Source organism: Chiloscyllium plagiosum, chromosome 14, assembly GCF_004010195.1.
Source record: "Chiloscyllium plagiosum isolate BGI_BamShark_2017 chromosome 14, ASM401019v2, whole genome shotgun sequence".
NCBI classification, from domain to species: domain Eukaryota; kingdom Metazoa; phylum Chordata; class Chondrichthyes; order Orectolobiformes; family Hemiscylliidae; genus Chiloscyllium; species Chiloscyllium plagiosum.
The window spans coordinates 7,076,465-7,102,029 of NC_057723.1; the positions used below are offsets into that span (position 1 = coordinate 7,076,465).

The window sequence follows — 25,565 nt, forward strand, 5'->3', positions numbered from 1 at the left end:
CACCCCATTTGCAGCCTCCATTAATACCTTGATGGCGTTGTAGTTCACAGTGTGGCACAGGAGGTGCACACTGACTAAGATCAGGCAGGGATAAGTTTGCTTTGCCTGACAACATTAATGCTTTAGTCATTTTTTTACAACAATCCAGTTGCTTCACTCACATTTCTCTCCAGTGCCAAACTGCGAATGTATTCAATTTCTAAAATCAGTTTCACTGCTTGACATGGTGATCTCCTGACCTCAAGGGTAATTGCTGCATCCAAATAGCGGGAAACAACTCTTCCAAAACATTCCACAGTTTCCTGGCCACTTCAGCCTTTCTGCAATCTACAAGGCATAAACCAGGAGTGTGATGGAATATTCCCCACATGCCTGGATGGGTTTAGCTCCAACAACACTCCGAAGCTTGACACCATCCAGGTCAATGCAGCCGCTTGATTGGCATCACATTCACAAACATCTAAACCCTACACCATCAATGCCCAGTAGTAGCAGTGTGCACTATCTACAACATGTATTGCAACAATTCACAAGACTTCTTAGATAGCACCTTCTAAACCAGCAACTGTGATTATTTGGAAGGACAAGCGCAGCACATAGGAACACCAGCACCTGCAAGTTCCCCATCAAGCCAAACACCATCCTGACTTGGAAATCCATCATTGTTCCTTCAGTTTCGCTATGTCAAAATCCTCTCCTACAGCACATGGACCGTAGCAGTTCAAGAAGGCAGCTCACCACACCTTTGAAGTGCAGCTAGGGACAGGCAATAAATGCTGGACGTCAATGTTATAAGAAGGCATGTTATATTCATTGCAAGAAGTTGTTACCTGTGACTCAGACAGCAGTGCATATCCCTCTTTACAGGATTGAGAGTTCAAAACTTGAACACAGTCCAGACAGAGACCCTGGAGTCAGCACAGAGGGAAGTGCTGCACTGTTGGCAGTTGTCTTTTGAATGATCCCTTCAGCTATGATCTCATCTACCTTTGCAGGTGAGACAAAAAATACCACGGCTACAATTTGAAGAAAAAACCGGAGGGTCTACCCCCACTCCTAGACACCTTTAACCTTCAACGACAGTGCAGCAGTTAACAGAATAACCTCGATTATCCGAACATCAGTTATCCAAATTTCAGATTATCTGAACAAGATCTCAAGGTCCCATAAAAACGCTATCCATTATCCGTACAAGTCATTATCTGGACTCTCAGTTATCCAAACAAAATATTCCCCACCCGTCTCGTTTGGATAATCAAGGTTGTTCTGTATGGAGTTATGAAAACTGCTATTTGTGTGAGTTTGCTGTGCACAACTTGTGTGTTGTTTTCCTGCGGTCCATCAAAGGTAAAATCACCAGGTCATGAGAGAGGGATGATAGATGGTGGCTTAACCTGATGGTCGCCACTCCTCAGGCAAGGGGATAGATTGAGGAGAAGAATCCTTCATGGTAACCTGATCAGGATTGAACCCATGTTGGTGCCATCACACAAGCACATCACATCTAGCCAACTGAGCTAAAACAATAATAGAAATTGCTGGAGAGACTCAGCACGTTTCGCAGCATTTGTGGAGAGACAGAGAGAAAAAGCACAGTTAACATTGCTAGTTTTGTCAGCAATTTCTGTTTCAGATCTGCATATGCAATTTTTTATTTTATTTCGGCCAACTGAACTGAACCCCCCCCCCCCCCCCCAACCACTGGAATCCAAAGAAAAGAAGTAACTTCATTGGTCACAGGACACTCTGGCAGTAAAAGGCGCTAGGTAAAGGCAAGTTTTACACTGTCCGAAGTGTCCCGACTGTGCTAACAGGAGGTGGCGCCAGACTATGCTCAGAAATATACACAGGGCCAGTAAACACGGAGTTTGAACTTTACTTTGAACCAAGCGGAACAAAACACGAGTTTCACCCATCGCTTTTAAACCTGTCATCGTACAGGTCCAAAGTTAAAAGGCACACAGATCCCCAGGAAATATGGCACAAACACACCAAGACCCATTTCACATTGTCATTCCTCATCAGAAATACTGCACTCCAAACACTCCAGCTGTTAGACCACTCTCCTAAAAGTACAGATCACGAATAACCCTATTGTTTTTAAAGACACTCCAAGTTATTTAAATCCTAAACTGCTACCTCAAACTGGGAACTCTTAAATTCTGTAGTTAAACTAAATACTGAGTCTATTAGATCTTTTAAGAATCACTTATGACACTATTTTCACGCTCTCCAAATCAGCTGAGAAACGCTTACAGTTAAGGTTTCAATTCATTTTGTACTTTCTACAAACTTTTTTACTAACATTTTGAGAAGTTAAGTTCTCTGAGGGAGAAAAACTGTTTCCTGTTCTAAATATTAACTTTGTTTTCAATAAAGCCAAAAATTGGTAATTTTTTTAAAACTGCTTTTAAGAAAGAACGATTGACTTTGTGGAAAGGTAAAATGTAAAAAAAAAAGTTACTGACTGTCAGGTTTCGAATATTTGATCTTACCCGTTCTCCCAATAGCTGAGACCAGAGTGTAAAGTCACCGCCTGCTTTGTTGCAATTTAACTGTACCGTTTGCAACGCCCTTTCTTAACCCTGTTGCTCCTGCTATCGGATGTCCCAGCAACAAATGCATGTGTCTGTCAGACTAACTTTAACTTTCCTCACAGTGGAATGAAAGAGAGGGGTAATCTACGGATGCATCCTCTACCAGCCAGCAACAGCGATTCTCTCCGAATGGGTCGCACGCACCTTCTTAAAGCAACAACGGGGTAGGACGATCAGAGTTATCTGTGTGTGTGTGTTTTCACCTGAACTTTGATAAGTGTTTTCCGGTCCCCGCCCTCATTCCACAGAATGGGTATAGTGCACAGGAGGAGGCCATCCGGCCCGCGCTGTCTGTGCCGGCTCTCCCAATGAGCATCTCGCCCTGTTGCCATTATCCTGCCTTCTCCCCGTCACCCAGCACACCCCTTTTCAAATTACTGTCCCGTTTCTTCTCGAAAGCCTAGATGGATCCTGCCTCCAGCAGACTATCACGCAGTACACTCACTAAACCCTACCCACCAGACCAGAGGATAGGAGCAGCAGTAGGTCATCCAGCCCATCGAGTCTGCTCTGCCATTCAATTATATCATGACTGATGCGATAATGCTCAAGTCCACTTTGCTGCCTTTCCCCCGTTACCCTTGATGTCCTGGCAGATTAGAATCTATCTCTGCCTTGAATAGACTTTATGGCCGATCCTCACCAGCCCTGTGCAATTTTCCAAAGTTGCAAATATCAGTTTTGCTTCTTTAAAACCATGCCCTCTTGTTCTTGGTTCTGTCATGAGTCTCCCTCACCGTTCTTTCCAGATCTCTCCTGATTTTGACTACTTCAATCAGGTCTCCTCTTAACCATCTCCTCCAAGTAAAAGCAGTCCAGCTTCTATAAGTCACTAATCTATCATTACCTGGCAAATGTCTTTACTCACAACAACAACACAAACTTGCATTTGTATAGTCTCTTTAACTGACTGTTAAGAACATACCAAACCATGTACTAGGTGTGCTATTAGGCAACATTGCACTGGGCTCAATCAATGCCTAGTAAACTGCCTAAAACTTGTACAAGGAGGTAGGTTTTAAGGAACTGAGGGGAAAAATGTGAAAAGCTTTGGGAGGAAGTTAATGTCAGAGGATGTGCACGCAGTGAGAATGAACATTGCACAGAAATTGCAGAGTTGGAGGGCTGGATTCGTTTTTGCCCAATCCCAAATAGACCGAGTTGGGGGGCAGTTGAGTTAATCTTGAAGCAAATTGAATACCTCCTGCGGCTTCTGGTATATACATCCTTTACAAAGATGATACCTGGACTTCAGAGGTTACGTAATGAGGAGAGATTAGACAATTAGGACTGTTTTCTCTAGAATTTAGAAGGTTAAGGAGTGATCTAATCAAGGTCTTCAGGATATTAATAGGGTAACACAGGATTCATACAGATAACCTGTTTCCATTGGTTCTAGATTCTAGAACCGAGGGCATAGTCTGAGTATTAGAATTCAGGAGAGATGTTTGAAAAAGCACTTCTACACGTAAAGGGTAGTGGAGGTTTGTAGCTCTCTTCCTCAAAAGGCAGTTGATGCTAATTCAATTTTTAAATTTATACCTGAGATAGACAACCTTTTATTAAGCAACGGATACGGGCCCAAAGCAGCATTTGGAGTAGGCCAAGATCAGCCATGATCTTACCTAATGGCGGAGCAGGCTCGAAGGGCTGAATGGCCTATTTCTGTTCCCATATACATTCACAGTGTAACCCTGATTGTACATTTACACTGTCTGAGGACTCCACAATTTACAAACGTCCGATCTACGAACACTCATACTTACAAATGCAAGCCTATGCAGGGGTGTAATTTTAAAGACCTGACTTAAAAACATTTCCTGTCCTTGCAAATAGCTGTTTTACATTCTCCTGCAATGTGTTCTTACTTGCTGACAAATCGACTTGTGAACAGACTCCAGAATGAGTCACCAGTGATGTACAGAGTTTTGAGGATGGTGTACGTAAAAGGCATTGAAGTGTTCACTCAGCTTTGATTATTTCAAATGATGGAGCAGACTCAATGGGCTGAATGACCTACTACTGTTCTTATGCTCCCAAAGCATTGTTGGACATTTTGAGGTTGTGAAAGGCACTATAGAGATGTAAGTCATTAACTCAATTGCTTTATACTTTAACAAATTTGTATTTTGCTACAAATCCTCGTGTTAATTTAAAAAAAAAGCTACCCGAGTTTTAATCTTTCAGTTCTTGCACAAGCAGGGAACTAATTCAAATGGAAAAGCAAGTGACTTTCCCCAGAGTCCAGGGGACATTATTTATCCCTCAGTCAACATTACTGCAAAGAAAACCGAACTTACGATCTGGATATTATCTCAATGTGATTATTGGGATCTGTCTGTGCATGCATTATCTGCAATGTTTCCCTACATTAAAGCAGTGATTATACTTTGAAATTGTGACTGTCACTGTCAGGTGCTGTGGGAGATTTGGAAGCCCTGAAATCTTTTCTTATGAATACATGTTCTTTCCTGATTGACATTCCTGAACCAGCTGGATTTTTACAAACATCCGTCACATCTACAAGGCCAATCTTATCCATTGCTAGTCCATGCGATTGCAGTGGGATTTGAACTCTTGGCTCTGTGGGGCTATTAGTCTAGGAGAGTTACCGACAGGTGACCGATATGCTCTGTCTTGTGAGTTAGTGTCAGGGATGTACAAGGTCTCCAGATTTATTTCTGGTTTTCTGTTCAGTGAGCTAATCACATTTGGTTTGAGGGAAGGGAAATGTGTTCACGTGGGGGCGTTAAAGTTTGGAAAGGGATTGGTGAATGGCTGCAGGACACAAATTCCACAGAAGTTTTCAAAAGGCAATCGGACATAAATACATGAGAGGATGTGAGGGAAACATGAAGGGTGGGACTTCTGTGAGGGACTTGACAAGGTGGATGCAGAAAGGTTGTTTTCTCCTTGTGGGGAAGTAAAGGGTCTCCCTTAGAGAGTAGTGAATCTGTTCAATTCTTTACCCCACAGGGCTGTTGAGGCTGTGTCGTTAAATATATTCAAGTTGACACAAACAGATCTTTAATCAGTAAGGGAAGCACGGGTTCTGGGGAAATGCAAGACAGTGGATTTGAGGATTGTAAGATAAGCCACAATCTCATTGAATGTTGGAGCAGACTGCTCGGGACTGAAATGGTCTACTTCAGCTCCTACACCTTATGGTCTCTCTAATTGATAGCATTTCCCACTCAAGTTCCAGTCTCCTTTTTTTTTTCAAATTTCTTCTTCATCTTGCCTCTCCCTCTCCTCCAGCCTCTTAACTCTTCAAAATATCTGTGTGCCTAATTTCAACTGTACTTTCAATTAACTAGTCTGAAAGCTCTGAAATTCAGTTCCTGAACCTCTCCATCTGTCTATTTTGTCCCTTTAAAAGTTCCCTTAAAAGTTACTTCTTTGTCCAAGTGTTTGTCCCAATAGCTTATACTGTGTCTCGTGTCATACTTTGTAATGATTTATTATATTAAAGTATCATATAAATATAGTTGTTGTTTCAAAGAGATTGCCAGGCATGATAGCTAAACTTCCTCTTTTTGTGTTGTAAGAGTAAATAAGTCCGTGACTCACTCCAAAAAGCCTCAGTGTCCTCAGTTAGACCATAAGTCCATGAGAAATTGGAACAGGAGTAGGCCATTCAGACACTCCAACCTGCTCTGCCATTTGATAGGATAATGCCTGATTTGATATTCCTCACATTCATTTTCCTGCCGTTTCCCCATAACCCTTAATTCTCTGACTGATCAAGAATCTATCTATCTCAGCTTTAAATATACACAAAGATTCTGTCCCCACATTTCTCTTTGGCAAGGAATTCCAAAGACACTCGTCCCTCTGAGAGGAGAAATTCCTCCTTGTCTTAAATTGGCACTTCTTAATTCTGATAAGAGCTTTGGCAGAGTTAGATGGGGCAGAGGGAATGTATTTTACTCTTGAATACCACTCTGGGATCGTTATGTTATGTTACAGGGTTGTAGAGACTAGGGTTAGAGTCTGTCAAATTTAGAAGATTTAAGTCGCTCTTGTGTCACATTGGTACTGACCCTACCTCTAGCCACAAGGTCTGAGTTCAAGTCTGAACCTGCTCCAGAGTTGTGTCACAACATGTCTGAACCATTTGATTAAGACAACTAGAAGATTAAGGAGCAAGCTACTGTAATATAAAGGATTTGATAAGTTAATTAGAGAGAAATTATTGTCTCTGCTGGAAGCAGGCCAGAGTAAGAGGGTATAACCTTAAAATTAGAGCTGGGTGAGATGTAAGGAAGCACCCTTCATTCAGAAGGTAGTGGAAATCTGGAACTCTTTCAGTTCCAGGCCAATATTAATTGCCCAGAGGGCAGTTAAAAGTCAACCACATTGCTGTGGGTCTGGAGTCACATGTAGGTCAGACCAGGTAGGATGCTAGTTTCATTCCCTAAAGGACAAGAGTGACCTGAGTGTGCTTTTCTGACAATTGTCAATGCTTTTGTGGTCCTCATAAGACTCTTAAGTCCAGATTTTCATTGAATTCAAATTCCACCATGTGCTATGGCAAGATTCGAAACTTAGGTCCTTGGGCAAGCCGGGTCTCTGGATAAACAGGGAGAAAGTGAAGTCTGCAGATGCTGGAGATCAGAGTCAAGAGTGTGTTGTTGGAAAAGCACAGCAGGTCAGGCAGCATCCGAGGAGCAGGAGAATCGATGTTTCAGGCCTGAGCCCTTCATCAGGAATGAGTGATGAAGGGCTCCGGCCCGAAACATCGATTCTCCTGCTCCTCGGATGCTGCCTGACCTGCTGTGCTTTTCCAACAACACACTCTTGACTCTGGATAAACAGCCCAGTGATAATACCATTATGGTGATAGAACCAAGGCAGGTTGATGGAGATAAGTCACACTTCCACTGTGATTGAATTAATTGGCAGAACAGGCTCAAGGGACTGAATGGCCTCTTCCTGATATCATGTTTCAAACTGAACTACTGCAACTATAAGACACAAGACGTCATTCACCTCTTGCTTATGATGTGGAGGAGCCGGTGTTGGACTGTGGTGGACAAAGTTAAAAATCACACAACACCACGTTATATTCCAACAGGTTTATTTGGAAGCTGGTGCTATTGGGCTATAACCTGGAGTTGTGTGATTTTTAACTCTTGCTAACGTTGAGCCATGCATCAGCTAACTCCCTGTCCTCCGCTTTGCCTCCCCTTTGCGCGTTTTAAATATAGGCCATGGTCCATTTGTTTAAAAGTCAAAGATGTTGACATTTTGCTGACCCTTGCCTGACCCCAGGAAGAAATCGCTGCAATTCTCAACCTGTCCCCAGTGATTGGCTGTTGGAGCCACATGGCCTGGTGAATATATTAGCTTCAAGATTCCCGTTGACTGAGTGTTCCTGGCTGTCAGGTTAAAATACCAGCTGGCAGCCAGCAATCTCGCTGTTTACGGCTGGTGTCACTTTGGGTGATGCATGAGTGTAAGCAGCTCACAATAATGTATGTGGCAGTCTCCTCCTCTTCTTTCTCTGTACTTATCTCTATCTGTCTACGTCCCCATCTGTTTGTGCCCCACAATGTTTCCCTGCTTCAATCCACCAGTCCAACAGCACATACCAGATGTGAAACATAAGAACACAAGGAACAGGATCAGGTCATTTTTAATCATTAAATCATGGGATATGGGCATCACTGGCTAGACCAGCATTTATTGTCCATTCCTAATTGCTCAGAGGAGAGTTAAGAGTCAACCACACTTTAACACAAGCTATAGGAACAGAACTAGGCTATTCAGCCCATTGAGTCTGCTGTGACATTTGTTTCGCAGCCCCATTCTCCTGCTTACTTCCTATAATGTAGGCCAGATCCGGGTAAGGAATGCAGATTTCCTTCCTGAAAGGATATTAATGAATTAGGCAGGTTTTAGCCACGATTGATAATAATTACATGGTCACCATTTGCTTGCTGTTTATTCTCTTTACCAAATTCAGGTTTCACCATCTGCCATAAGTGGGATTTAAACCCATGTCCTCAGAATGTTGGATCTGGAATGCTAGTCCAGTGACATTAACCTCTGTCTCTGGCTAACGGTTGGGTCCCTTGAGCCCATACTATCATTCAGTAAGATCATGGCTGATCTGATTGCGACTTTATCAACATTTTCTTGTCTGTCCCCCCGCTCCCCATTACCCTTGACCCCCTTGTCAATCAACCCCACTACCCTGTGGCCGAACACTTCAACTCCCTCTCCCGCTCCGCCAAGGACATGCAAGTCCTGGGTCTCCTCCACTGCCAAATCCTAGCCACCCAACACCTGGAGGAAGAACAGCTCATCGTCTGCCTTGGGATCCTCCAACTACACAGGATCAATGTCAATTTCATCAATTTCCTGATCTCCCCTCTCCTCATCTCATCCCAGATCCAACCCTCCAACACACACTCACACCCCCGACTATCCTGCTCCTTGGATGCTGCTTGACCGGCTGTGCTTTTACAGCACCACACTTTTCGACTCCCTTGTCAATCAAAACTCTGTCTAACTCAGCCTTGAAAATATCAGTCTCCATAGCTCTCAGGAGGAGAGAGCCACAAACATTACTGGGCCTCTGGGAGAAGAAATTCCTCTTCATCTCCATAATAAATGGGTGACCCCTTATTTTGATTTTGTGACACTGAGTTCTAGATTCCTACATGAGGGGCAACATCCTAGGAATTAGCCTTGTGATGTATTTCTGAACTGCTTCCAATGCATGTACTGTATATCTCTCTTAGAATAATCACAGAAGGATTATGGTACAGAAGAAGGCCATTTGGCTTATTGTACCTGGAAGGCTCGCTAAATGAGCATCATTACATAGTGCCAATCTCCTGTTTTCTCCCCATACCCTTGCACATTATTTCTATCTAAATAATCATCCATTACCCTCTTCAGTGCCGCAATTGAGCCGGCCTTCACCACATCTCCGGTAGTGCATTCCATAACTTACAATGTGAGAAAGCTTTCCTCACTTCACCCTTGCTTCTTTTACAGTGAAGTTTATGCAAGGAGACCAAAATTGCACAGAGTACTAGGTATGGTCTTATCAATGCCCAATCCAGCTGCCATAAGAATTTCCCATGTTCTGATGACACCTTAAATTTGGCACCAGGTCAAGGGGATCTCCAGACACCCAGCATCAGTGATGTCAACTACTAAGTATGTTGCCAATCACGTTGAAGTATCCATAGATGCAGTCAACTAGGAGGTTAAAACCATTTAACATTCTTTACTTTTGATTTACAAATTTAGGTTAAAACAAATGATTGGATTAAGCTGAAAGCTAAAATAACAATAAACCTTAAATAATATAAATAACATGATGGAGAAATGTTATGTTACACAGATATAGAATTAATCTTTTAGGGCCAGTAGGAGTTGTTGGCAGTGTCATGACTGTAATTATAATTTCTTTCTTTTTATAAATAAGGCTAATCAGTCTTTTTAAGACCCAGATTCATACAAGATGGCTCTCAGACAACACCAAATTTAACTGCAACCAAAAGAATTAGATAGTGATGTGTTATCTCAGCATTAATGACATAAAGGGAGATATTTAGAGTTTGATTAGACGACACAATACATCCTTCTTGATGTACAAACATTCAAAGTTCCTGAAACTGAAGGACACAACAAGAAATTCCAACATAATTAACTTCTTTGCTGGGTGAAGCAATTACACATTTAAAAGTGACAATTTTACTTTAGCTGTTAGAAGTGAGAAGCATTTTTGGTGAGATGATATGAAGAGCACAAATATAGCTTCAGAGATAAATGTTTCTGAACAGGGACATGGGCTTCACTGGCTGGCCAGCATTTATTACCCATTTCTAGCTGCCCTTGAACTGAATGGCTGGCTAAGTCATTTCAGAGGTCAGTTGACTCTGCTGTGAGTCCGGAGTCACATGCAGGCCAGACCACATAAGGATGACAGATTTCCCTCCCTGAAGGACTTTAATGAGCCAGATGGGTTTTTCTAATAGTCAGCAATTTTTTTCATAGTCATTTGTAGATTTTTAATTCCAGAACTATCGAAACATAGACGGTTCCGAGGGAGCTTGACAGGGTGGATATTAAAATGTTCGAGGTAATGTTATGAAACATTAAAATTTCAGTGGGTTCTCTACTGGATAGATTCTGATACAACATCTCCTCTCACAGTGGAATCTAGAACTGGAGGTAGGGTGAAGTTGGTGGTGGTGTATGCACAGATTAAAATGGAATGGAATGTTTTCTTTTATTACAAAGGGAATGGAATGTAAAAATACAACTGTACAGGGCAATGATGAGAACACTCCTGGTGTATTCCGTACTCCTTAACTAAAGAGGGAGATGCTTACATTTGGCGGTAGTTCCAAGAAGATTCACTTGACTGATTCCTGAGGTGGAGGGTTGCCTTATAAGAAAAGGCTCTTATTTGCATTGGGGTTTAGAAGAATGAGACGTGATGTTAAGCAAACATGAGATTCTGAGGGTGGATATTGAGAGGACTTTTCCCCTTGTGTAGGTGCTTAGCACTAGAGGGACACTGTTTCAAAGCGAAGAGTGTCCTACTTAAGATGAAGATGAGGAGAAACGATTTCCCTCGGAGGCTTATTTGTTTTTGGCCTTTTTGTCCCTGTGGGCAGTGATGGTTGGGCTATTGTATGTACTCAAGGTTGAGTGAGACAATTTTGATTGACAAGGAAGTTGAGGGTTATTTGGGGGGGTTGAAGGATGATGCAGGCAGGAAAGTGTAGTTAAGATCATAACCAGATCTCATCAAATAGTAAGCAGGCTTGGGGGGCCCTAATGACCTTCTCTTCTTGAAGTCTTGTGGAGAAGAGATGGAGATAGCAATACAGTGCTTGTTTTAGGATTCTAAAGAGACTGGATAGCATCAACCATGACAGGCTATTTCACCTAGCCTCTCCAGGCTGGCGGAACCAGAGAACACAGAGGTTAAATTTGTAAGTAATTTGCAGAAATATACCAGTGAATGAACAGTCAGGCTCTGGAACAGGCTTCCTCAGGGAAACAAGTCAAACCAGATTGTATTCATTAGTTCCATTGTAAATTAGATTGATTTCTACCAGGAAATAATTTTTCCATACTATGTACATGAGTTATTTTGAGAATCACATGGAATTCTCTGCCCGGGAGAGGAGGTCGGGGTTGGCTCATTGAATATTCTTAAGACAGATGACCTTTGACTCCACGTTAGTCGAGAATCTATCAAGATGGGGTGGGGTGGCGTGGCAGAAAGTGCAGTTGAGGCCACAATCTGTTCAGTCATGAATGCCAGGTTGACAATTCAATTGGGGCCTGTTCCTGCTCCTCGTTTGTATGACACGTTGGGTGCAATACGATTTAGGTGGGACAAGTGAACTTTGGTTCCCAAAGCTTTCCATCAGTAGGGTTTCTTCAGCTCATGTGCCTGGATCTGTTATTAACTTACTGATAGTGTTTGAACGCTATGGTTAATCAGCAACTTCTTGGATTTTATGTCTGTTAGGATGGTAGAAATGGAACTGGTCAAACCCTAGTTGAGAGATTGCTCTGGTTTAAGGATGCAACCGTTCCTTGGATGCTGAGGTACTGGTGGGTGGGAGGGGGGATAGGTAGGGTAGTGTAGTGTGCGCCCTGTAACATGCCACTCACATTAAGTCCATTACCCACTCATATGCCCGCAGCCTCCCGTGGACCTCTTAAAAACCTCATCCTGTTTCCGCTGGTTACAGCCTACACCAAGTCAGGCAGCTCTTACAATGTTGGCTAGTAGTGGGTGAGTTGGCAGCTGCTCAGTACTGTACCTGCTTAGCAAAACCACCGAACCCATCAGAGAGCCAGTCAGTGCAAAGCTGAAAGAATGCTGCACTGTTGGCCATGCTGCCTTTGGATAAAACATTACATTGTGGCTCCGTCCTCTTGCACCCCATCTTCATCTCAAGGGATCCCACACCATTCTTCAGACAAACATCAGGGCCAATTACGCTGGTACTTTGGTTAAATATTTGTCCTTTAACAGATAACCACTCATTGTCACATTGTGGGATCTTGCTGTGCTGATTTGGCAGCCATGTTTTTTATTTTAAAAATCACACAACACCAAGTTATAGCCCAACAGGTTTATTTGGAAGCACACTAGCTTTCGGAGCTTCCAATTAAACCTGTTGGACTATAACCTGGTGTTGTGTGATTTTTAACTTTGTACACCCCAGTCCAACACTGGCATCTCCAAATCATGTTTTCTATTGGTAGCAGTGACTGTACTTCAGAAAATGATCGGAAAGTGCTTTAGGATATCCTCAGGTGGGATGTGAAAGGTGCCAAGCAGAGACCGTCACATTATGCCAGTGGGCAATGTTAAGTAATCCAGGTCTCCCCAGGAGTGTGGGCCTCTTGCTAACAGGCTAAACTTGGGGTCTGTGGTCACCGTTATCACATATAGGATGCTGCTGACTCATTCCATGTGTGGTCTTCAGAGTCTTCTGGGAAAGGAAAACAAACTGTTGAGTGGGGGGTTCCCCTGAGAGTTCCCCTGAAAGTTCTGTTCTCTGAGCATTGAGGGATTTTCCCCAAATAAAGTAATACTGAATTGTAGAATGAGGCAGCACGAAAGGGGATTGTTCAGCGCATTGTGCTGCTCTCTCCAGCACAGTTAGAGGGGTGTTCCCCAATTACTCTCACTACCCCCTGCTGTTTGTCTATGGTCCTGCAAATATGTCCTCCCTCAAGGATTTACTCAATGTCATCAAGAAAGGAATTGGCATTGAAGCTGTGTCCACCACCATCTCAATGGTAGTATCCCTCCCTTTGAGCCAGGAGGCCAGACGTGTGTAATGGCATCTTGGGACAGGTTGATTAGAAAATAGTTTAATTACAGAAAGACATTTCAATGATTGGCTGTGATTGTCTGGTCTTTACGTACATTACTGATCTATGGTAGCCTCACAGTTGATTGTTTCAACACTGGCATCAACCAGGTGACCATTTAGCCCTTCAAACCTGGTCGAACATTCAATTAGATCATAGCTCATACCAAATTCATTTTATTCGTTTGCTCCTCATTTCTTGATAGCTCTACTTTTCCAGCACCAAGAAGAAGATTAATCGCCATCAGTCTTGAAAAGTTCAACTGCACAGTAGCAGCAGTGTATAAGATGCACTACACTAACTCACCAAGGCTTCTTATCATCAAAGCTCCCAAGCCCATGACCACTATTATCGAGATTGACAATGCAGTAGAAACATGGGAGCATTGCCACCTGCAAGTTTCCCCCAGCCCAATCACCATCCAGACTTAGAAATTATCACCATCCCTTCACTGTCGTTGGGTCAACATCCTACAACTCCCTCCCTAACAGCAGCGGGAACTGCAGCGGTTCAAGAAAGCAACTCACCACCATCTTCTCAGGGGCAACTAAAGATGGACAATAAATGCTAGCCCACCTAGCAACATCCGTGTACCATGACCAAAAAAGACCCCAAATTCAACAGCCTTTTGGGATTGGGAGAGAATTATCACTGGCTTCTGTGAAAAATGCACTTTCTGTCATCTCTCCTGAACACACACTGGTCCCAATTGTAAATTTTTCCTAATCAGCCTGTTCAGAGATGTTATGTCAGCCTTCTGGAGCAGGTGGGACTTGAACCTGGGTCTCCAGGCTCAGATACCTCCACGCCACAAGATCCTAAAGAACTTAAGCATTGCAAGTCCAACATTTTCACACAATGCCATCTCCTCTGACTCGCTCTAATTTTAAGATTATTTAAATACTCCTTTATGCTGGACTTTATCACAGGAGAAAGTAGTTTATCGCTAATTACTCATTTTTTTTGTTTAAATTATTGTAAATACTTCACTTAGATTCTTCCCTAATCTTCTGTATGGGAGAGAATCCAAACCAATTAGGCAATTTATCCTTGCCATTTCAAACCTTGAAGAAATTCTCTTAAAAAAAGTCAATTTCTGCAGCTGACTCATTGATTTCTTACACAGATATTAAGAAGGGAATTATTCTGTGGTTTTAAGCAAACATTTTATTGGATTTATTCGCAGGAATAATTGCCTTTGCTTCAACTTCCTTCTGTTTTTCTCCTTGAACTTGGTTTCTCTGGGTCAGATTTTCCAAGAGATGGCAATTATAGTCAGATTGCCCCCAGGTTTTTATCTATTAAGGGATTGCTCCACATTTTCAGCAGGAAGTTCTGACCAAAAGCAGAGCATGCCCTAAATCCAGCTGTGTCCTTGCATTGCAGGATAGTCGATGATGGGGAAGTGGGTGATGGTAAGCCATGTCCCCTAGCTCACAGCAGTAGTTGCTATATTTTTTGATTTAAATACCCAAATTATAAAGAGCTAATTTCACAGCTGCTTTGAAAGGGTAAATGTGAGGTTAGGCTCTGGGTGCTCTTGGGCAGTATGGTGGCTCAGTGGTTAGCACTGCTGCCTCACAGTGCCAAGGACCCGGGGTCAGTTCCACCCTTAGGTGACTGTCTGTGTGGAGTTTGCATATTCTCCCCATGCCTGTGTGGGTTTCCTCTGGGTGCTTTGGTTTCCTCCCAAAGTCCAAAGATGTGCAGGTTAGGTGAATTGGTCATGCTAATTGGCCTGGTGTTCAGGGATGTGTAGGTTAGGTACAATATAGGATAGGGGAATGGGTCTGGGTGGATTACTCTTCACAGAGTCAGTTTGGACTTGTTGGGCTGAAGGGCCTGTTTCTATATGAAAGGAATTCTAATTCTAAAAGATGCCAAGTGGGTAATGTGCTGAAGTGCCCAGTGGCTAGACTGTCAGGGAAGTAGGCTGCAAGATGCTGAGGGGTCAGGGCGTGAGGGCATGGAGTAGGCAGAATGCCAGTTGACTAGGGTCCCAAGTGAGTAAGATGCCATTGAGTCTTGTTTAGATGCCAGTTGCAAGATGGTAAGGGCACTGGTTAATTGAGGGTTTCGGGTGGAATGAGTTGGGCAGAGGTGTATCAGATCCGGGGGAGAGGGGAGGTGTCTGCAGACATGCCGGGGTGGAGGTGGGGGTGTAAAATGAATAAAATATATTCTTAAAACCACGGAGAAAAAAATTTCCTTTTTAACATCTTTGTAACAAGTCAATGAGCCTGACCTTTTTCTAAGAGAATATTTTCAGTATTTCAAAGGTAGGGGGAATGTTCTGGCAATGGCCATGGACTCTGTTACATTGGACATTCTGAGGGGTCCTGATGCACACCTCCCATCAACACTGCAGAGAAAGTCTTCCTGGGCATCAGAAAATCTGGATCCTCTCTTTTCTGGCTTCTTCCATTTTAAAGTTGTCTTCCTTGTTTTCAAACCCAGCCAGCTACAAGTCAGCTACAGGTCATTCCCTCCCCCCTCCTCCAGCCTGACAAATCTCAGCCATCCCTGTTTTTCTCTCATTCTGGTTTCTCCCACATCCACCTCCCGCCATTGATTTCAGTTGCTGCAACATTGGAGGTCATCGCGTCAGCTCAGGAATTCCGTTTGGAAAGCTCTTCTCCTCCTCTTCCTTGAAGATGCTCTTTTTAAATCTATCACTTTGGCAAAGCATTTGGTCTCCTCTTGTAATATTCCATGTTGCTCAGTGCTTTGGGTTATTGTATAGAAGCATAGAATTCCCTACATTGTGGAAGCAGGCCACTCAGTCCTTTGAGTCTCCACTGACCTGCTGAAGAGCATCACCCCCCCCTCCCCCACCTTGTCCCTGTAATCCTGCATTTCCCATGGCTAACCCACCCAGCCTGCACATCCCTGAACACTCAGGGAAATTTAGCCAATCCACCCTAGCCTGCACAACTTTGGACTGTGGGAGGTAACCCAAATACCCAGAGGAAACCTATGCAGACACAGGGAGAATGTGCAAACTCCACACAGACACCTGAGGCTGAAATTTGAACCCATGTCCTTGGCGCTGTAAGGTAGCAGTGCTAACCACTGAGACACTGTGCCATCCAGGGGTGCTATGTGAATGAAAGGTGCTAATGTTGGTGATGGGACAATTCCAATCATGATATGTGTAAGGCAGAGGAGAACTTTAATCGTGATACGAACCATTGTCAAGTTGCTTGGGCACCACCAATTCTCATGGGATCACAAGGTGAGGATTGTGTGATTGACCCTAATGCCGGGGTCTGGGGGAACTTATACCTCCTCCAGGAGAAACCATCATTCAAGAAAAGTGTGCAGATATGAACCAATTTTCTAAAAATCAGAGTCTGCTTGGCCAAGCTATTGCAATGGAATGCCTCAGCAGTGAAATTCAATTGATCAAATACAAATGAGTCACTGTTGGAATATGGGTGAGGCAGTGGGAGTAGTCACTGAATGAGTAATCCAGCACATCAGACTTCTGGGTGCAAGGGTTAAAGTCCCATCATGACAGATGGTGGAATTTGAATTCAACAAAAATCTCGAATTTTAAAAGCCATCCTAATAGCAATCAAAATTCACCAATTTCTTTTCAGGGAAGAAAATCTGTTATCCTTACCTAGTCTGGCCTACATGTGACTCCAGACCCACAGCAATGCGGTTGACTCTAAACTGTCCTCCAGGCAATTAGGGATGGGCAATAAATGCTGGCCTAGCCAGGGATGCCCACAATTCATTACCTTCACTCTGTCTAACATTCTGTAAGATCTGCTCTTATAAATAGAGCAAAGAACAGTACAGCACAGGAACCGGCCCTTCGATCTGCCAAGCCTGTGGCAACACGTGATGCCTTCCTACGCAGTCCATATCCCTCTATTCCCTACCTATTCATGTATCTGTCCAGAGGCCTCTTAAATCTTGCTGCCGTACACACGTCCATTATCATCTCTGGCAGTGTATTCCAGGCACTTACCACCTCTGTATTAAAGAAAACTTGCCTCTCACATCACCTTTAGATTTGCTGCCTTTTACCTTAAACCTGTGTCCCCCAGTAATTGATGTTTCTACCCTGGGAAAATGTCAATTAAACTCCATGTATGCACTTTGGTTTCATAAGCCTTTCGTATCCTTACCTAATGAAATCTATCAATCTCAGGTTTGAACTTTTAATTCCAGTGTGAACTGCTCCTTACAGACATGATGCCTGGATTCTGGGCTCCCTCAACCCCCAGCTAGAGGAAATAATTTCTTTCTATTCATCCTTTAAATACATTTGATTCGATCATCCCATTAATCTCTACCCTTGAGGGAATATAAGATTAGTTTATGGAGCCAGTCCTCATTATTTAGCCCTGGTGTAATTCTGTAAATCGATACTACACCCCCTCGAAGACCAACAATGCGCTGAGTGGAATTTAGTCTGAGTGAGTGAAAGCTGACATCCACACTATAATTTCATGTGAGTAATCTTTGGAGTGGAACTAATTTTTGATGTTTTGTGTATAATCTGTTGCAGTGAATTCACTGTTCCCTTCCTCTAGGGAGACTCCATCAGTGTCATGGCCCCTCAGGGCTTGCATTTGCAAAGAGCCTATCAACACCTCAGAAGGCAACAAAGCAAGGGTGATGTGAGGCAAAAACATTTTCACCTCAAAGGGGCATTGCATGACTATTAGATTAGATTCCCTACAGTGTGGAAACAGACCCTTCGACCCAACAAGTCCACACTGACCCTCCAAAGAGTAACCCACCCAGACCCATTTCCCTCTGACTAATGCACCTAACACTATGGGCAATTTAGCATGGGCAATTCACCTGATCTGCACATCTTTGGACTGTAGGAGGAAACCGGAGCACCCGGAGGAAACCCACGCAGACACGGGGAGAATGTGCAAACTCCACACAGACAGTTGCCCGAGGCTGGAATCGAACCTGGGTCCCTGGTGCTGTGAGGCAGCAGTGCTAACCACTGAGCCACCATGCCGCCCAACTATCTGGGCAAAAGGCAAGAGATTGGCATAAGGTAAATGAACTAGTGTGGGCATGATGGACCAAATGGCCTCTTTCTGCACTATAACAATTCTGTGATTCTGAGTTCCACTTTACAGACTGATTTGGGGTGTAATCATTGTTGCAGAGAAGTACAGTTGTCAATGTATACACCGCAAGTTAGTTGGGAGGTCATGTTGCAGCTGTAAAGGACATTCGTTAGGCCACAATTGGTCTACTCTGTGCAATCCTGGTCTTCCTCCTATAGGAAGGATGTTGTGAAACTTGAAAGGGTCCAGAAAAGATTTACAAGGATATTTCCAAGGTTGGAGGGTTTGAGCTATAGGGAGAGACTGAATAGACTGGGGTTGTTTTCCCTGGAACATCGGAGGCTGAGGAGTGACCTCATGAAGGTTAATAAAATCATGAGGGGCATGGATAGGATGAATAGACAAAGTTTTTTCCCTGGTCTGGGGGAGTCAAGAACTGAAAGACATAGGTTTAGAGTGAGAGGGGAAAGATATAAAAGGGACCTAAGGTGCAACCTTTTCACACAGAGGTATGTGTATGGAATGAGCTGCCAGAGGAAGTGGTGGAAGCTGGTACAATTACAACATTTAAAAGGCATCTGGGTGGGTATACGAATAGGAACAGTTTATAGTGATATTGACTAAGTGCGTGCAATTGGGACTAGATTAATTTAGGGTATCTGGTCGGCATGGATGAATTGGACCGAAGGAACTGTTTCTGTGCTTCAACATCTCCGACTATAAATTCTCACTGAGAAATATGATAAATGATAAACTGGGTTGATTGTGTCTTGAATATTGATTTCAGGACATCAGGGAAAACTGCCCTGCTTGGCTTTGAAAGTGACCTTGGCATCTTTTACATTGACTGAAGAGAGATCAAATGGTTGAATATCTTATCTGAAAGATGGCACCTCCAAAGATGTGGAGCTGCGAGCGAGTTTTGAGAAAATTTGTAGCTCAGGTTGAGATTCTGGATGTAGGTTTGCACACTGAGCTAGAAGGTTCATTTTCAGACATTTTGTCCCCAGACTATGTAACATCTTCAGTGAGCCTCTGGACAAAGCACTGCTGATGATTCCTACTTTCTATTTATATGTTTGGGTTTCTTTGGGCTGGAGATGTCATTTCCTGTGGTGATGTCATTTCCTATGGTGATGTCATTTTCTGTTCTTTTTCTCAGGGGGTGGTAAATGGGGTAAATGTGGAGCTGCCTTGGCACTGCAGTGAGTGCCAGACTGGATCCTAGATTCAGGACTGTGGAGTGTGCCTTAAGCCAACAGCTACCTGACCTCAGAGGCAAGAGGACTACCTGTTGAGACAGAGGTGGACTTACACTGAGAAATAACTGAATCTCACGATTGAATGAATAGGAAAAGAATCCACAAGATTACAACCCTGTCGCCTCATTAAAACCATCCAACCCCTCAACCTTTTATGCGCTTTTTTTGGCTCAATAAGGGCAGAAGAACAAAAGGAATGCTTTCCATCACATAAAATCCCATCTGGTAAAGTCATTTTCCTGAGCAGGGCTGTTTATTTTCTCTCTAACTGAAGCCTCCTGCCTGCGGAAAAAATGCACGGACTCTGTAAACTCGGATGCGTATAAAAATTTTATATCTTTGAAGGAGGGGTTGTTACTTTCACTATTAAAGATGGAAAGGAGAACAAAGACTTGCATTTGTATAGTACCTTTTACCAGCTCAGCAACACCATTGCTTCCCTCCCCCCACTGTCACCCCACCTAGAAGGTATCACAGCCAACAAAATATTCTTTGAAGTGTAATAGTCACTTGTAATATGTGCAAGCAATCACAGTTTAGAAAGAGAAAACACTTTTAAAATAAAGGTGACTAAATTATGTTTGCATTGCTATTATGGAGAGAAAACTGGCTACAGAACAGCAAACAGAGAATAGAAATTAAACATAATTACTCAGACTTGGTTACATGTGGGAAGTGGCGTTCAACAAGGATCAGGACTGGGACCACGGCTGTTCACTGTTTACATTTTAACAACTTGGACTCAACAATCAGAAGCAATCATTTCCAAATTTGCTAACACATGGGAGGACCGTGGCGAAACACAGGAAGACAGTGGTAAGAAAGGGAGTGCAGTTTTTTAAAAGGGCTGCAGCAGAAATAAGGGAGAGGTTTTGAGAAGAATAAGGAAAATTAAGAGTCCAAATGTGGAAGTGAAACAGCGACCTGGAGTACAGGTATCAGTGAAAGTACAGACACAAGTTAATCAGGCCAGAAAGGAAAAGCAGATTTAACCCTAGAGTTTGTCTCAGAGGAGATGCAGTATGTCAGGACCCTGACTCTAAGCCAGAAGCACTTCAAGACTTGATGGCCATTGAAAGTGGCCAAACAGATTGAGTACCAACCTGTAAATCCTTCCCAGACACGTATGGTTGGTGGAAGGGGAGGTGTAAGCATGAGCTGACTTCAGAAGAAGATAAGCTCCGTCTTGATGAACAGAATAGATTTCTCACAAAGTACTTACATCTGAGTTACATGATGATCTCTTGTGAGACAACACACACACACCTTGAGACCATAGGAACAGGTGTAGGCCATTCAGCCCCTTGAACCTAATGCATCATTCAGTAGGATCATGGTTGATCCAAAACTCCTGACGTCCACTTTCCTGCCTTTTCCCCTAAACCCTTGATTCTCCTTAAGAGTAAATGCACATTATCATCTCAAAAGATGAGGGCAACAGATACAAGGGAACACCACACCATGTAGATTCCCCTCCAAGCCACTCACCATCCTGCCTTGGAAATATATCGCTGTTCCTTCACTGTAACTGGGTCAAAATGCTGGAATTCCCTTCCTCAGGGCACTGTGGGTCCACCAACTGTACATCGACTGCAGCGGTTGAAAAGACAGCTCACCACTGCCTTAGTAATAAGAGTTCAAGAGGTGTATGGCACCGAATGGGGCTCTTTAGCCCATTAAGTCTGTGCCAGTCAAAAATAAGCACCTCCCCATTCTAATCATGTTGTCCTGTGGTCCTCAAGGACAATTAGGGATGGGCGATAAATGGAGAGAGATGCTCACATCCTGTGAATTAATAAACAAGAAGACTCCCTCGCTAAGTGTACTGTAGTTTAGCTACACCAGATGGACAGCAGCACTTCAATGTGGTGATTCACTGCTAGCTACTTTGTTGGAGTGTCCATATCTGATGCATGAATAGAAAAGAATATAGAATAAATGAGCAGGAGAGGTGAGTTCTTCCTGGGCTGATATTCATCCTTAAACTGATGGCATTAAAACTTACCTCATTGTGTAGGATCTTGCTCTACAAATTCTGGTTTCATATTTCCTACATTATGACAGTGACTGCACCTCAATCAAAGCACTGCATTCACTGTACAGTGTTTGCAATGCAGTCAGACTTTCTTTCCTCAATTTGTTTCGTATTGTTCTAAACAGTGGAATCTTACCAAGGACCATTAATAAGTAACAACAAGGCTTCGTTCTTTCAGCGCTGACTCGGAGGAAGTTGCCTCGAGGAGGGATCAGCTGGAATCTTCATTGAAGGGATCTGTCTGTAATCAGTTGCAGATGTTAACGTCAGCTGTATGCAGTAGAAATTCCCTGTCAATGATTTGTTTCTGGGAAGAATGTGTTCCTTTAGGAACTCCATTTGAAAGCCTCTGACAACCGCATGGATGAATTGACTTTTTCATTTGGAGCTTGCCTCAAGTGTAGACCCCAGCTTCAAAGTTGGAGTGAGCAGACAGCTGTCTTTGGGGGAGGCAATGGCTTAAGCAATTAATTAAGAGACCCATGTAATGTTCTGGGGACCTGGGTTCAAATCCTGCTTTGGCAGATGGTGGGATTTGAATCCAATTTAAAAATAAAATCTGGAATAAATAATCTATTAATGAGCATGAAACCATATCAACAAATTTTTAAAAATCCATGTGGTTCTTAATGCCCTTCAGGGAAGGAAATTTGCCATCCTTACCTGGTCTGGCCTACATGTGACTCCAGCCCCATAGCAATATGCCCTCTGAAATGGCCTCGCAAGCCGCTCAATTCAAGGGTAACTAGGGGCTAGGCAATGATTGGCGACCAGCCAGTGTTGCCCATGTCATGCAAGTCTTGAATATACTCAATGATTGAGCATTCATTGCTACCTGTGCTGGAGACTTTCAAAGACTCACAAGTGCAGTGAAGAAATTTCTCCTCATCTCAGTCTTTAAAGACTGGCCCTTATCTTGAGACTTTGACTGCACCCCGTCCTTCCCCACTGATGAGTCACTCTTCAGCCTGGGACAACAGCCCTTAGAAGCTATCCTGTCAAACCCACTCAGAATGTTCTACACGCTAATGAGATCTTCTCTCACTCTTGGTGTAAGTCAGTGATGAAACTCCCCAGGGAGCAGTGTGTTGTGTTTGGATGGAATGGATGCTGCATGGTTCGCTAGCCAACCACAAGGTGGGGCACTTTGTGGAGGGTGTTCATGCTGTGGAGAGCTGGAGCCATTCCTTTAGAGGACATTCGCAGGCCAAAATAAGTAAGGAAAGAGGGAGAAGTACAGACCCAATGGATCGAAGGGCTTCTGCTGAACTGTACGATTGTATGACTAAGTTGTTTTGCAAACATTCACAACATTTCATTGCAACACAATCAAGGAATTTGTTTGTTATCCAATTCTATTTTCAGTCTTATCCTCCTACCTTTACCCAGTCTAATTTACCTTGTCTTCACTTCCTTGACACCACTGTTTCATTTCTCATCTGAACCTGTTCCCTTTTGTTTTCTTCAGTTGCAAATCCCCTGTTCTTCTTGATTCAACTTTCACTGGATTGGAATCTAGATTTGTTGCCTCGTCTCCTACCTTCATCTATTCTTTCCTAGAACTTCGAAACTATGGGTCTTCTTAATTCCCAAGAGAGTCCCCTGCAAAGTGTAGAACAATCCTCAAGATTGTGAAAGTCTTTCCCCTCTCCCCCATTGTCCCCTCCAAGCTGTGGGGCAGCTCACTTTTTCCCAGTCTAGTCACCCTCATCCTGCAATATTCCAAAACCCATTCTTAGCTTTGCTTGACCATTTGATGGATCTCACCTTTTCTCTTGCATTCCACTCCCTGTGGTGGTGTTTGAAATAAGTCCAAACTTCCTACTTTTCATAGAAAAGTATTCAGCTCCAACTTGTGGCACAGAGATCCAGCAACCTTTCATTGAGCTCCGTCGGACTAGTTATAAATAGTTCCTGTGAAGTACTTTTATCTTCTTTTTATTGGTTCACTGGTTTAATGATTAACATGAGAGGAGTGGGTCACTGAGCTTTGACCCTGTGCAGTGCTGAGGGCTGTACTCGGTGAGTCTCAAATTTGGAATCTCTAAATCAGGAGACAGCCAGGTAGATGCAGGTGGTAGCATAGTGGTCATACCACTGGACTGGTAACCCAGAATAGTGTGTTGGGGAATATATCCACCCCTCACCTGGTGCTGTTATGACATGGGTTGCTTTCATACAATCACTAATTCTCACCTACTTCTAGACCCTTTATCACATTAGATGGGTTGCTTTCAGTACAGCTCATTTATTCTCTCACACTCTTAGCCCTTGTTAACACTTATTCAGCTCCTCTTCTGTACTGGCCTTTTATCCATAATACCCTTGTTTACTTATCCCTTTCATATCTCTCTCTCTATGGCTTCCATCTTCACCTATGCACTCACCTCCCTTTCTCCCTCCCCACCAACCTCATCTTCAGCATACCTTGCTGCTAACAGTTCTGATGAAGAGTCACTGGACTTGAAGTGTTAATTCTGTTTTCTCTCCACAGATGCTGCCAGTCTTGCTGAGTTTCACCAGCATTTTCAGATCTCCAGCAACTGCTATTCTCTATTTTGTTATGTTCATGCACGGGGGATATGGGTTCAAGTCTCACCACAACTCCTGATGAAATTAACATTTAATTGCAAGTTATTCTCAGTAATAGTGACCACACAGCTATCATAATAATCCATCAGGTTCCTGCCATTTAGGGAAGGAAATTTGCTGTCCTTGTTGTTTTAGCCTACATGGGCAGGGATGGTTGCTGGATGTTCCAGGTTTTAGACCTTTAAAAAAGTACAGGGAGGGGGTTAAACGAGGAGCGGGAAGTAGCATTGTTAATTAGGGAGTGTCATCATAGCTGCAGAAAAGGAGGTTGTTGAGGGGAGGGTTTGTCTACTGAGTCAGTATGGGTGGGTCAGTAACAGAAAAGGAGCAGTCACATTATTGGTTGTTTTCTATAGACTCTGCAATAGCAGCAGAGAGATGGAAGAACAGATTGGACAGCAGATCTTGGAAAGGTGCAAATGTAACAGAGTTGTTGTTATGGGTGACTTCAACTTTCCCAATATTGATTGGAACCTCCTTAGTGCAGATGGTCTGGATGGAGCCAATTTTGTCAGGTGTGTCCAGGAAGGATTCCTGACTCAATATATAGATAGGCCGATTAGAGGGGAGGCCATATTGGATTTGGTGCTAGGCAATGAGCCAGGCCAGGTGTCAGATTTCTTGGTGGGACAGCATTTCAATGACAGTGACCACAACTACCTCACCTTTACCATATCCATGGAGAGAGATAGGAACATACAGTATGGAAAAGTATTTAATTGGGGGAGGAGAAATTATATTGCTATTAGACAGGAACTGTGGAGTATAAATTGGGAGCAATTGTTCTATGGGAAATGCACAACAGAAATGCAGAGGCTGTTTAAGGAGGACTTTTTGTGAGTGTTGGATAACTTTGTCCCACTGAGTCAGGCGAGGAATGATAAGGTGAAGGAGCCTTGGATGACAAGAGAACAGGAGTTTCTCGTCAAGAGGAAGAAAGAAACTTACTTAAGGTTGAGGAAGGATATGGCACAGCTTTAGAGGATTACAGGGTGGTTAGGAAAGAACTCAAAAATGGGCTGAGGAGAGCTAGGAGGGGGCACAAAAAGGCAGGAAGGATTAAGGAAAACCCAAATGCATTCTACACTTACATGAGGAATAAGGGAATGATCAGAGAGAGGGTTGGGCCAATCAGGGATAGTAGAGGGAACTTGTGCCTGGAGTC

General features: G+C 43.3%; 1 protein-coding gene and 3 long non-coding RNA genes across 4 annotated transcripts in view; 2 read left to right on the forward strand and 2 right to left on the reverse strand.

Moving 5' to 3' along the window:
* The window catches only part of LOC122556982 (synaptopodin 2-like protein), a 98,593-nt gene that overhangs the window by 18,665 nt on the left and 54,363 nt on the right, over positions 1–25,565 (reverse strand). The window lies entirely within an intron of this gene.
* LOC122556447 lies at positions 162–18,357 on the forward strand. The gene is made up of 3 exons (XR_006313540.1): positions 162–995; positions 2,660–2,761; positions 18,314–18,357. It is a non-coding gene; the product is annotated as an uncharacterized LOC122556447 (long non-coding RNA).
* Positions 8,155–24,209, reverse strand: LOC122556449. Its single transcript, XR_006313542.1, has 3 exons — positions 23,576–24,209; positions 21,945–22,049; positions 8,155–8,467 (listed from the first exon to the last, which is right to left on the reverse strand). It is a non-coding gene; the product is annotated as an uncharacterized LOC122556449 (long non-coding RNA).
* On the forward strand, positions 18,450–20,162 carry LOC122556448. Its single transcript, XR_006313541.1, has 2 exons — positions 18,450–18,495; positions 19,674–20,162. It is a non-coding gene; the product is annotated as an uncharacterized LOC122556448 (long non-coding RNA).